Here is a 14,115-nt window from a genome sequence, read left to right on the forward strand (position 1 = left end):
AGTATTTTCAACTCTTTTCAGTTTGGGAATTTTTAATCCTTTTAATTTTAAAAAGACAAATAATTGTGAACACTTCACGGAAAAGTGAGGATTTATATTTGGTTGCTTAACGTCCAGTTGCCAATACTTCAATCATTTTTCTGATGTCAGGGACCATGCCTCACAGCAAGGTTTTATAAGGATAGAACATAGGCAAATGCAAATAGATTCTATTGTCTATATCTTTGCTGCTTTGGTCTCTGTATGTATAATGATTCATTATGTTTTATGGGATACTTAACTTCTGTTCTACAAATTTTATATTAAAATATATTCTGATTTTTCATTTTTAATGAGATTTTAGTTTCTGTTGATTAGAGGCAGTACAAAAAACATGTTTTAATCATAATTAAGGTGAACCCCCCCCCCCCCCTTTCAACATGACACCCAACCACACCGCTTGAAAATCTTAAAATATTTTTTAATGTTATCATTACTATATATATATATATTGAATAGGGTGACACGTTGTCGCTACATAATAACCAGATAAAATGGATCTTGTTTATACAAAAAATCTTTCAAGATTGTGGTTTCTCAAACATATGGGAGTCACAAAATTTTGTTAATAAAGAATGGTTAAAAACTGTCATAAAGCAGAGATTGCTATATCAATATATTCAGAACTGGAATTCCCTCATTCAAAATTCGTCAAAAGGTATAAACTACAAAAATTAAAAAAAAAAACACTTGAAATTGAAGAATATTTTAATATTTTGGACTTCAAAGACGCTTTTGTTTTTTGTCGATTTCAAACGACTAATACTAAGTTGCCGATTGAAACAGGAAGATGGCAAAACGTAATCAGAGAAAACCGCTTTTGCAGTCTATGTAACAATCGACAAATAGGTGACGAATATCATTTTATATTTGAATGCAAATTTTTTCAATCAAAAACGAAAAGAGTTTTTAACTGCATATTTTACAAAACGGCAAAATACAGTTAAATTCTCTGAAGTTATGTCAAGTACAAGAAAACCAGTTCTGAAGAAGCTTTGTTTTTTTTTATAGAAAATATAAATACTTGTGTTTGTCGGCCCGTGCTTGTACTCCTGGCTTGTAACTTTTGTAACCTCTCTCGCTTGTTTTGTACATATTGTAAATATTTATTGTTGTATTTGTTATCTCTGTACCGATGTAATGCATTTGCTTTATGAGAATAAAGATATATAAGTAACGTCTTTAAATATACACAAGTCATAATTACATTGGCCAGAGGGTAACTTGATAATTAGAGGATCAAAGGATTTAATTAAGACAATCCAAGACTGCTACCTCTATATTTTATTATAAAATAGAATAAGAATAAAATTGTTTATTATAGTGTCACATATTGATTGAAACAAGACATTCACACAATATTCATATACATACATACTACAATCAATATCCAGCCAAAAAATGACTTATGAGACACTGATCCTTAAAACCAAAATATATACAAAAATATACTATTTAAACTTGTAAGTAATCACATAAAAGTTTTATCTAAATGGAACAAGTAGCTTAAAATATAAATAATTCTTAGTTTAAAAAAAAAAAAAAAAAAGATATGTATTAACTATGAAATATGAAATACTATAAAATTGGGTAAAAATCTTATAAATAAATGCATTAAAAATTGATTAATGAAAAATATTACTGTAAAAATAGTTTTCTACGTAAATAAAATTTATGTAAACATTTGCAAAAATAATACTGGATATTGGTACAATTCATAATTTCAATAAATTTTCTGTTTGTATTAAAATCTTGAAAGTTTTCAATAAGTTTTGAGCATTCATTAAACAAATTGTATCGAAGATCGTCATATAATGAGCATTCCGTTAGAAAATGTTTTTCTGTTTCTATGCTGTTGGTTTCGCAAAGCACACATATTCGGTCTTCAATGGGTGTAGGCGGCCTGGAGTATCTTCCCGTCTCACACGCAAGTGGAAGTGAACCGGAGCGAAACAGAGCCATTGTACGTCGCTCAGTTTTGAAAATGTTCAAACGGACATATTGTTCGGTTTTCACACTTTGTTTGTATTGCCTATAAGTTCGTAATTTGTTTCCGTTCTGTGAGTTATGTCGATCATTAAAGACTTCCTCGTTCCATTCCGTGTTATCTAATACAGTTATTTTTTCGCTAATTGTACGCATTACAGTTTTTGTAGATACAGATAAATCGTACACAAGATCTCTCACATTTAGCAAATCAACAGTTTTGTGCACTTGGAAAGCCCAACCCTTTCTATACCTTGAAGTCCATTTAAGTATTTTAGTACAGTTTCTATGTTGATCGGAGCGTAAAAGTCTACACAAAAGCCTACAGAAGTTAATTCGCTGTTTTGTAAAGCACGACGTCCAGCCCATATCGCCGCGTGATGCTAAATTAGACGTTCGTTTTCCTACGGACAAAAAGAATTTACAGGCCCGGTTCTGAATTGTCGATATGGCACTAAACGCTTTAGTGCCCCAAATACCACTACCATAGAGAAGAACAGGCTCTACCATTGATGTATACAGTTTAGTGTAAACCTTATATGTCATTCCACCTAACATAGACGTCTTTGTCATTAAAGCTCCAAGGGCACGACTAGCCGCTTTTGATAACTCCGTTACATGTTTTTTAAAAGTCAAGTACTCGTCCATCCAGACACCTAAGTATTTGTAGGATTCACAGTAATCAATATTATTGCCTGAACAATTGAAAATCCGATCTGACCTTGCAATTGATTGATTTCGGAAATGTACGATTTTGGTTTTGTTAATGTTAATTGAAAGTTTCCATGTAGCACACCAGTCCGATACGACATCTAGCATTCGTTGTAAACTATTTTCGTCGGGTGCGATTAAGGCGATATCGTCCGCATATAATAAAATACTCAAATGAAAATCATCAACCTTCACTCCACAGTTTAACGCATTAATGCGGTCCGCTAAGTCATTTATGTAAAGAGAAAACAATGTCGGTGAAAGGATACATCCCTGTTTTACTCCGGCTTCAACGTTGCACCACTGAGTAAGGTCATTATTAACACGAACGGTACAATTAACATCATCATACAGTGACTGAATTGCGAATAAAAACTTTCCCCTTACTCCTGCACGTTGCAGTTTATACCATAAAAAGCTATGCTCAACCGTATCAAATGCTTTTTTCATGTCAACGAAACATGTAAACGTGGATTTTCTTGATATTTTACGATCATTTATGATTGAGTATAGCGAATGTATATGCTCCTCACAGCTTCTGCCTCGTCGAAATCCATTTTGTTCGTCACATAAAATTTTGTTATCTTCAAGCCATTTACTTAAACGGTAATTTAAAATGTTACAATAAATTTTACAAGGCACCGAAATCAAAGTTATTCCCCTGTAGTTGAGCGGGTTTCTATTGTCATCGGATCCGTGTTTAAAAATCGGGTTTATAATACCACTTTTCCACTGAATTGGAACTTTGCCGAGATTGAAACAGCCCATAATAATTTGGTGTAATAAGTCAATAGCTGTGTCATTCTTTAATACTTCAGCCGGGATGTCGTCAATTCCTGTAGCTTTCCGTGATTTGGCACGTATGACTGCATCGAGAACCTCGGTTCTGGAAATAGATGCATTAAGCGTAGTTACATCAATTTCAATATTAAAGTTCGCAGAATCAAGTTCAGTTTCGACACCGGTTTTTCGCTTAAATAATGAATGAAAATCGGTCTTCCACTTATTCATAACATCGTTTCTGTTTGTATTAACTGAACCGTTCTCATCAACAATTGCCATTGGAATACACGGTTTACGCTCGTTGGCAATACCCAATTTACCAATAGATTTCCAGAAATCACGCTGATTGGTTTCACACAATTTATTTTCAAGTATATGGCGTTCATTGGCTTGATATTTTCTTTTAAATTTTCGGATTAGACGGTCAAAAGTTTTTCTTTCGGAACAGTATTCTTTTTTATATTTTTGCTTTAAAGATGTTGGTCCAGTGTAACGTAACCACTTCTTTTCAGTTTCACAAACTTTACTCCATTGACCAGCTAGACTATCATTCCAATAAGGTTTAAAACGTGACTTCTTTCGTTTATTCCCACTTGAACTATTATAAATAGGTAACTTGTTGTCCATTTCACATTTAATTAAAGATTGGAATTCGTCGTAGGCATTTTGAACATCACTTGATACTTCAATATAATTTTCTATTTTCTGAATAGCTTCCAGTACTTTATGAAATATATCCTCATTTAGCAAGAAATCATTTGGCACAGATGAAACATTATGCTTATGACTAGCATTATTCTCACTTTTATTCATATCCATATTCCTTTTTAAATTAATAGATAAATTCACATCACAATATAATACTGAGTGATCCGGAATACTATCAGGAATGTATGAAATATTATTAATTATATCTGACATTGGAACTATTTTGAAGTCTTCAATATTTTCCATATCTTCGTAAGGAACACATATATAATCTACTACAGATTTTCCAGTTGTAGAAATACAGGTAAATTGGTTATCATTAAATCGCCCATTTAACATGCCGAAATTAACGTCACTTAAAAAATTAATGAACACATCTCCATGATGATTTTCTGTATGATCAATATAATTCCTTGGTTTAACAAGATCAACACCTTCAATATAATCGGAATTTGATCCTACACGAGAGTTAAAATCTCCACAAATAAATATTTTCCCTTTGTGTTGATAAGAATATATCTGATGTAATAGATTTCGAAAAAATACGTCCGAGTCCACAGGTCTACATGAATCTGCTGGTGGCAAATAACATATTGCAACACAAAAGCATAGTTTTTCTAGTTTAGCAGAGAACTCCAACCATAATACTCCCTCTTCCTCCTCATCTAAAACATGTATATCAAACATATCCGCTATATTGTTTTTCACAAATGCACCTACTCCTGCTGAGCCGCGAGTGGCACGTTTATGCAATGTTTTCCTATTATTTCCATAAAATCTAAAACCATGAACGTGTAGGCGTTCATTTCCACGTAAAAATGTTTCACAAATTCCAATAATATCACAGTTAATATAGTTTAAAACTTTTTCCCGGAAAATTGAATTTTCGTTCGATTTAGTAGACCATCCCCTGCAGTTCCATACCCCAAGCCGCACTGCATCCTATGTGCGCTTGGCTAAGAGTCGACTTCCTGCAAATTTATAGTCTTTGTCTTTTCCCATTTCTTTCAAAACGGTCCTCATCGCATTTTGGAAGTTCCTCGTTTCCAACGGCATATCATTTTCTATATACACTTTCTCAAATTGTCTACTGCTTTTAAGTTTCGATTTATTTTTCATGACTTCCTTTTTGTTTTCCATGTTGCTCGTTTCGACTACCACTATACCAGGGTAAGCCCCCCTACTTTCTTTTCTCTGTACACTTTTTATATCAACATTGGCTAAACCCAGTCCATCTCGCAACATACCTTTAACTTTATGTTTTGTCAATTCATCTTCGGTTAGCTCTCGCTCGTCAAACGACAAATTCTTGATTATGAATCGGTTTCTGGTATTACTTTGGCGTGAACTGTTAGTATCTTTATCTGATACCTTTTTTTCTAGACTGTTTATTTGACTTTTCATAACATCAAGTTCATTCTTTACCTCAGTTTTTACTTCATCTATCTTTTCCTTCAACTTGTTGTCTATCATTGTTGAAATTCTTTCGGACACTTTTACTGATATTTTTTCCTCCATGTTAGTTTCGAGGTCATCAATTCTTTTTTCTAAGCTTTTACTCATAGATGTAAAATTTGCCGACAATTGAAGAATTAAAGATTCAAGTCTATTGTGGGAATTTTCGCTATCAATCGCCGAGGGTGCACTCGAGTAGTTCAAATCACATCTACTTTTCTTGTTTATATTGTCTGATTCGATGTAGTGTTCAGCCATCTGATCTGATTGACGTTTTCTTTCGCTAGGTGAAGCAATGTTATAATTAAAAGTACTTACAGGCACATGTCCATTACTCGTCATCAAGTTGTTGACATACTGACCGGCGCCATTTGTACACAAACGATAATTAGAAAATTCATCCATCGTGTAATATATCCAGTTATTTTGCAAATTAAAATTCCCAGTGGATTGTATGTCCAATAAGCACTGTATAAAGTTACTTGTTAACTAAAATTTGAGTCTATAAAATCAGTAAATACATAAAAAATCACTTTTAAGATCACAGAGAAAATACGACTGTCCACTATCACTAGTCACGTGATCATCTATCCTAATACATATACTGTAATTCAAATATAATTTAAGGGAACCGTCGCCTATCCTTTAACTTCCCCTTCCTATTCGTTCCAAATGCGGTGATATTTAAACTAGAACCTATAAAGTTTTTAATTCGTCGAAACTGAACATTTCGCATATTTTCGGAAAATCATACATATCTTTATTAGCCTCATTTAGGGTGATACAGCAATTGCAAAACGGGTAGATACGATCTGTAATCAAATAATTAAACTAATCAAAAGTTTATTTAGAGTAACCATATGCCGGATGAACAAAAAGTTTGCCATTTATTGAAAAACATATGGTTTTATATAACAAGAAAACTTCTCTAGTATTCTAAACATTTATCACGTACCCCCTCCCCCAAACCTCCGCTTCAAGCTCTAGATTCGCGCCTGCACATTGTGAATTATATTTCTTACATCACGATGCTTATTACATTATAAAATAAAATGGTATTCATCTTCAATTGTTGAAATAAAGATGAATTGTTATAAAAAAAGCATTGACATCAGTTTTAAAGTTATTGTTCATAGGAGACAGTTATGATTTATAGTCTCTTTTTAAAACGTAATATAATTTTACCTCTTGGAGTTTTTCTACATTACTTCTGTAATCGGATTTTGAAGAACCCCACGGACACCACATACTCTCATGCATATGTCACTCATTCAAGGTATAATGATAATATATGTAAACTCTTGTGTTGTTAACAAGGAAACGAAATCTCAAAAGCATTTTTGTCTCAATTTGTATCTCAAAATAGGGTTCTTTAATTTTAAAAAAAGCTTGCATAGCAATTTCCTTAAAAACAAAATATAACAAAGGCAAAGTTTTAAAACACAAAATTCATTTTTTTTTAATTTTTCTTTCATAAACTTGAAAATTTACCACGCTAAACCGTTAAGTTTATTCAACAACAACCATTAATTAATCAATAAGTAACGATAAAAAGACAATTGTGTATTGGATTAGGTTGATTGAACATGATGATTATTGAATTTGCAATAAGCCGTTGGTCACGTGCCGAGTGGCACGCGTTGATTAAAAAGTCATTTAACTTCAAAATTACAATATCTATTGATACCTAACTTTACAGATATGAGGTATTTAATCATATCCTCCTATATATCCATATTCTCTGTGATCTTAAAACATCGTTTTAGTGTCCTTAATGCAAAAACTTTCTTCTCAGTCAGCGCCTTTAAGAATTCCTTTGCGGTATTTCTACACACCGAAATATATGGCCTTATTGGTAAAATACCCACGTGAAAATACCACAGTGTTAGTGTCACTAATAGTCAAAATATTGTGCCGTGAAAACTGGAAATGAAGTTTAGCGGGACATAGGAAATTACAAAAATATTAGAATTGTTTACTTACATAGTGTAAGCGGGATGCAGGAATCTAAAAAAATAAATAGTAACTATAAAGCGAGATCCGTGAACAGAACCCCCAAATGAGACCCCATTAGTTGTGGCTTATTTTTGGTCTTTTTAGCTAGTTTCCTTCCCCTACATTACTTGTAAGTTGATCGTTTTTGTAAAGCAGCACTCGAGGTTTGACAGTATATTACCAAGAAATCCACAAAATATTGAAAAAGAAGGTTTAGAAAATTTAAATAATGGTATGCACACACACTCCCCTGTCAGCACAGACAATTATATTTTTGTAAACGCGCCAAACTCATTTCTTCCACAGTGAGACAAGCTTTACAATGTTGATGGTGGTGAAAATCTAGTCCAAATAATTATTACGTCTTGCAAGGCTATTTTATTTCTGGAACGCTTTCCTCTGACGAAGCCGAAATGTGAAACCAAATCAACAAGAAGTCTAACATCTATAATAGAACTGAATATAAAATCGAAATGTAAATGGGGAATGTATCAAAAGACCAAAGAGCATTCAATGCAACGATAAAATCCCATAACCCGAGAAGGGGTTCCTAACCAAAGACAAATGGGGGGGGGGGGGGTCCAACTACATGTCCCCATTCAATACAATACAATACAATATGCTTTATTTGAAAAACACTCCGTCACATTGACATGTGAAACAAGAGGTAAATTACAAAATACAATCACATACAATTAAAAAATAATAAAACAACTTAGAAATAAAATATATGGAAAATTACTTTATATTATAATATTTTAACATTATAATATTTTAGTTAACTTTGAAATGAATATAGACACATTTTTAAATAATAAGTTAATATTTGTCAATGACGGTTAGTCCTTTCATTTTTGCTTAATTCTGATATTTCACATAGTACTCTGGAATATGCTGATTTCTGATATTTTTTAACTAATAAAGAATTGCATTCAAATAAATAATGGAATTCATTGCCTGAATTGCAGTTAAACACAGTTTGCATGTCCTTCTTCTTTTGGAATGACTTATACCATCTTCCCAGCTCTACTGGGATTTTACATTGCAGCATCTTAATTTTGAAATATATTTACGTTTGAATGGTGTTAATTTTAAAATTCAAATGCATTGATCGTCCAATAAAGAACAATGTAGAAAGGGGGGTTCCAACATGTCCAACCCTCAGACCCTCCTGGATCCCTGCCTGTGAGGCATGCTTTAGCTTGCCATTAATGTATACTAGTTGAGTGATAATGGACGTCATATTAAACTCTTTGATATTAAAAAAGAAACTAAAATAAAAATCATACAAAGGTCACAAAGGCCATAATCTGGCTCCTGACGTGGGAAAAGTGCAAAATGCAGTGGGGATGAAAGCCTTTACTGTAAATTCCTGAAATTACAATTATATAAATCATCTCACATCTTTGCGCATTTCTTGAAATTGGTCATATTAATAAATGCATGTAATATTTTCAGAAAATTTCAATATATAGGCTTTTTAAAAAAAGTCAATCTTGTGCATGATTTATCAATGATTATACTTGCACAATTAACGCATGTTGTTCTCAAAACTAAGAGGTGTCTATGCTATTTATGACAATTTTCATGGTTCAGTGGTTATAGTTAAGTTTTTGTGTTTTGGTCTGTTTTTCTCATACTTTATGCAATAAGTCTACTATATTTGTTGTATGAAATGATTGTAAGGTGAACATGTCTAGTGGGATGATGTCATCTGACCTTGACCTCATTTTCATGGTTCAGTGGTCAAAATTAAGTTTTTGAGTTTTGGTCTTTATCTATTAAATACTATAAGCCATAGGTCAACTGTATTTGGTGTATAGAAATATTTTATGATCTATATGTCAGTGGCACAGGTTTTATTTGACCTTGATCTCATTTTCACGGTTCATTGATCAGTGTTTTTGTGATTTGGTCTATTTTTCTTAAACTATAAGTAATAGGTCAACTATAATTGTTGCATTGAAGCCTTGTTAGCTGTATATGTCTGCCTGGCATGGTTCATCTGACATTGAGGCTTAAATTAAAATATTATTTGTTTGCCCTTTACCGACCGACTCTATAAATTCGTTCCGACTGAAAATCTTTTATTTGTATTTACCAGCAATATTTTGTTTTAATTATTTTTTGTTCCTCCCGAAAATCTTATATTTGTATTTCCTGCTCAAAACTTTTTTACCGGAATCCACAGGTTTTATCTTCCCCGTATAAGGTTAAGTCCATTTGGTATCACGTCAGCGTTTGGCATGAACACTTGCATTTAGAGATTCAAAGCTTTTGATTGAAGTCGATGTTGAAAGTATAACCAACGTTGCCCTTTATACTTGAAGAGCAGGGTTCATTCAAAAAAGTGTGTCCAATACAAAATTATCAACGTGTGTACAAAATATTTTGTTAACGGATGTTGTATCCTATATAACATGTATAAGGATGACGTTTAGTGATTCGTATATCCGGATGATTATGTTATTGCTGCCTATTACCAGCTTTGACATTTTATTTATATCTGAAATGAACCGAAGTCCTGTAAATTGGAGAATAATTGGCAGTAAAATCGCCAAGTTTTCCTTGCAGACCATTTATAAATGCGATGTAAAATATGTGACATTTGAGTTTCAAGTCTTTTAGCTTTTTTTTTATAACACCCGGACACACTCAGTCTCTAGGGTTGTAAATAAAGTAAGATAAATGCTTAGTTTTAGCTTTTTTAACTGGTTGCATGATGACGATGGTGGGAAATGCACTGCTGGGCAGTGGCTTTATATTCTAGTCAAATATTTTTTTTTTATTTCACAGATATCATCTCTGATAATTTCAGTTCAAATTTTGATAAAATTGGTAGAATGTCGGAATGACACATACTATAGATAGGGGTTGGAGGGTCCGGATCCTGAAATCCCGGGCTTTAAAACATGAAATCCTGAGCTCCCGAATTTAAATAAATTTAAATTCTGCATCCCAAAAATTAAAAAAAAAAACAATTCCTGGAAATCCTGAAATCCTGAGCTTAAAAACACCCAATCCCGAAGTCCCGATAAAGGTCCTACCCCCTAATAGATTGCACATAGTAAAGCTGTTTCACAAACCATGCTAGGGAGATATATATGATATTAATAAATCTTTCGGTCAGGTTAAGCGTACAAGGTACATGTACGTAGTACAGAATATCAGTGCAAGTTAAAACTCTTTAAAAGTTCCAGGCATATAATTGTTGAAAATATGCTCGAGCCCTATATTTTGATATTTAAAAACAAATAGAAGTGCATATAAATTAACTTCACATTATACATGATAATTTTTTTTCATAACTTCCTGGGACTATTCAGAAACTTTAATAAAAGTAAAGATTAGTAAAATCGATCATTCTTAAAACAAGAGCAAATACAGACAAAAATGATATCATTCAGATATTGTATCTATAAAATAAAATATTATACCTACCTGCCTACCCATGACAAAAAATGTACCGAGCCAAGTTATTTTATGGGAAAGAAAAATAAAATATTTTACCTACCTACCTACCTTGTTTCAAAAAATAGGGTCGGAAAAGGGCAAACAAACAATATTTTAATTTAGGCCTGACCTCATTCTCATGGTTCATTAGTCTTTATTTATTTATCTTGGTTAATGTTAAGTTTATGTGACAGTTGTGATAAAGCTTTATACTTAGGACTATCAACATATTATCAATGATTAGTAAAAGAAGGCGAGACATTTCAGCATGTGCACTCTTCTTATTAAACACACATTAATATACATCATGTACATTAAACAGCAAAAAAAAATATTGATCTAAGATGCCATTCAATAATAACTTTTACTCTTTTATGTATAGGACAAGAACTATAGAAGATACAGAGAAATTATAAACAGCAGAAATGATAGGCAATTTAAAATTTGCAGAAGCAAACTAAACCTAAATGGTAAGGCCACTTTTATTTATTTTTTTAAAGTTGTTGAACTTGAAAGATGATAATCATGATTACTATAAAAATTAAAAGATGTGGTATATTAAATATGAAAACTATCATGGCTTTAAGAAAGCAATTGTAGGCCTGTGACGACCTTCAATAATGAGAAAATCCATACCCTATAGTCAAAGTAGGCAGCTATAAAAGACCCAAAGATGAAAAATTGAAACAATCCAACATGTCCAAACTGTAAAACTAATTGCCTAGTTTATCATGTTTATTACAAAATAAATTACAAAAAATAAATATAACCGGTATGAAACAACAACAACAACAACCACTAAATGTTAGTGTCAGACTAAACTTACAAAAACTACAGGCTCTGAACTTTGGACAGGCACAATAGGAATATGGCAACCTATGATGTAAATTTCCTGCAAACACAGACTGGACTAATGTAAATCAACTAATTTTTCGCGACTACTTTATTTTGCGTTTTATACTTTCTAGTCTACATCACAGCTAATTATTTTTCGCAAGGTTCAAGTTTATACTTAATGAATTTTAATAAAGAAAGCTACATATGAAAAACATTTATTGCTGTTTCTCTCTCCATTTATAACATTTTATTTGTTTATTTTGTGTATTTATAGGTGATCAGACATCTTGGTTTTCACGATCAATAGGTCATTACTGAAGAGGAAACTTAAAGTTGAAATTTATTTACAAAGTGCATAATTGGATTAATTTGAACTGGAATGTGTGCTTTCCTGCAAAAAAGAAACAGGAAATTTCATCATTATCACATGTTAATGCCAATAAACAAAATGGAGTTCTATCATAGATACACAAAAACACTATTGCATAAAAGCAACAACATATTATATATATTATTCGAAAGAAAGGAGAATGCAGAACAAATACTATTTTGTTGTTGAAAAAAGGAACACCAGTTTTATCCACTCATTTACATCGCTCCCTCATATCAAATATACAGAAGAAGATCATTGAAGAACAATTTGCAAAAATGTTTTCTCTTAGAATTGAAGGAAAATGTTAAGTGAATGGAATAATGTATTCACTGAATTCTTACGTAGTGGATTGAACACTGTACACAAGCTGAAACAGAAGAAAATTTTAATTTAAAATAACACGAAAAGTGTATAATTTATTATTTAATCTGCAAATATATAAAAAAAATTCTTTAGAACACCACAAATGGTATGACATTCAAATTGGTTGCTTATTAATGTATTGCATTGAAACAATTACATGAATTACAAAGAAAACAGAATCATTTGCTACAAATTTTTGTTATAAATCATAGTTAAATTTTATAAAAAGTATGAACAATACCTAGATCTAAACAGTCAGACTTTATCAATTTTCAATGTCATTAAAATGTTGAGTCAAACATTTATGAAAGTTTTGAATATCATTTGCATCAACTATACAGTCTTGTAATAATTATATTCATACTGTTTGTATACATGGTATAGCGAAGAAATGTTTAACAAGAACAAATAAGGGAAATTTGATGTTCAGAAATTTCTTTAGAGGAAATTTGAAGAACAATGATTTCATCAGAGGAAATTTGTTGTCTTGAAGGAAATCTTTTTCCCTTGAAAAAACAATTTCCCTTGAGGAAAAAACAATTTCCCTTTGAGGAAAAATCTTTTTCCTTTAGGGAAATTTGATTTCCCTTGAGGAAAACAACTATTCCTCTAAGGAAATTGTTGAAAAAAGGGGCATAACTTTTTCAACAGTGGTGCTAGAGCCAAACAATTTTAGGACAAATATCAGGGAACCAATACCAACCAAGTTATCAACTTCATTTTGACTTAACTCCAAAAATTAAGGTGAACAACTTTTGCACTCAGCAGAATTGCAAACTTGTCCCGGAGACAAATCTGCTTTTCTGAGATGTTTTACAAGGTTCCCCATCAGCTTTCCATCCAGCTAAGGCAGAAGTATATTCTCTTTTATTCTCATATATCCAGTATTTGCAACAAATTGTAATTTTTCTGAAGAAAAAAATTCAAATGGAAAATAATGTTTGTATTGTACATGTTGTAATATAGTATGTTCCCATGGGAAGAAAAATTGTTCCTATGTGAAAAAAAATTGTTACCATGGGAAGAAAAATTGTTCCCATGGGAAGAAGATTTGTTCCCATGGGAAGAAATATTGTTCCCATGGGAAGAAAAATTGTTCCCATGGGAAGAAAATTTGTTCCCATGGGAAGAAAATTTGTTCCCATGGGAAGAATTAATTCCCATGGGAACTTTTTGTATTCATCTTTTCCCATGGGAACTTTAAAGTTCCTATGGGAACTCTAAACTTCCCATGGGAAAAGTAATTTTTCCCATGGGAACTTCCAATGTTCCCATGGGAAATTCTAATATTCCCATGGGAATTATCAAATTTCCCATGGGAAATGTACTTTTAATCAGCTGCAGTGACAAGAGTGACAACAGTGACAAGTTGGGACATGTGGCATTTTTTAAATTTTTCAATAATCTATCAC

General features: G+C 32.2%; 1 long non-coding RNA gene across 1 annotated transcript; it reads left to right on the forward strand.

Moving 5' to 3' along the window:
* Window positions 1-7,847: 7,847 nt before the first annotated feature.
* Window positions 7,848-12,688, forward strand: LOC143054685 (uncharacterized). Its single transcript, XR_012971784.1, has 3 exons — window positions 7,848-7,909; window positions 11,513-11,600; window positions 12,242-12,688. It is a non-coding gene; the product is annotated as an uncharacterized LOC143054685 (long non-coding RNA).
* The last annotated feature ends 1,427 nt before the right edge of the window (window positions 12,689-14,115 follow it).

This window comes from Mytilus galloprovincialis, chromosome 12 (assembly GCF_965363235.1).
Source record: "Mytilus galloprovincialis chromosome 12, xbMytGall1.hap1.1, whole genome shotgun sequence".
Lineage (NCBI taxonomy): Eukaryota > Metazoa > Mollusca > Bivalvia > Mytilida > Mytilidae > Mytilus > Mytilus galloprovincialis.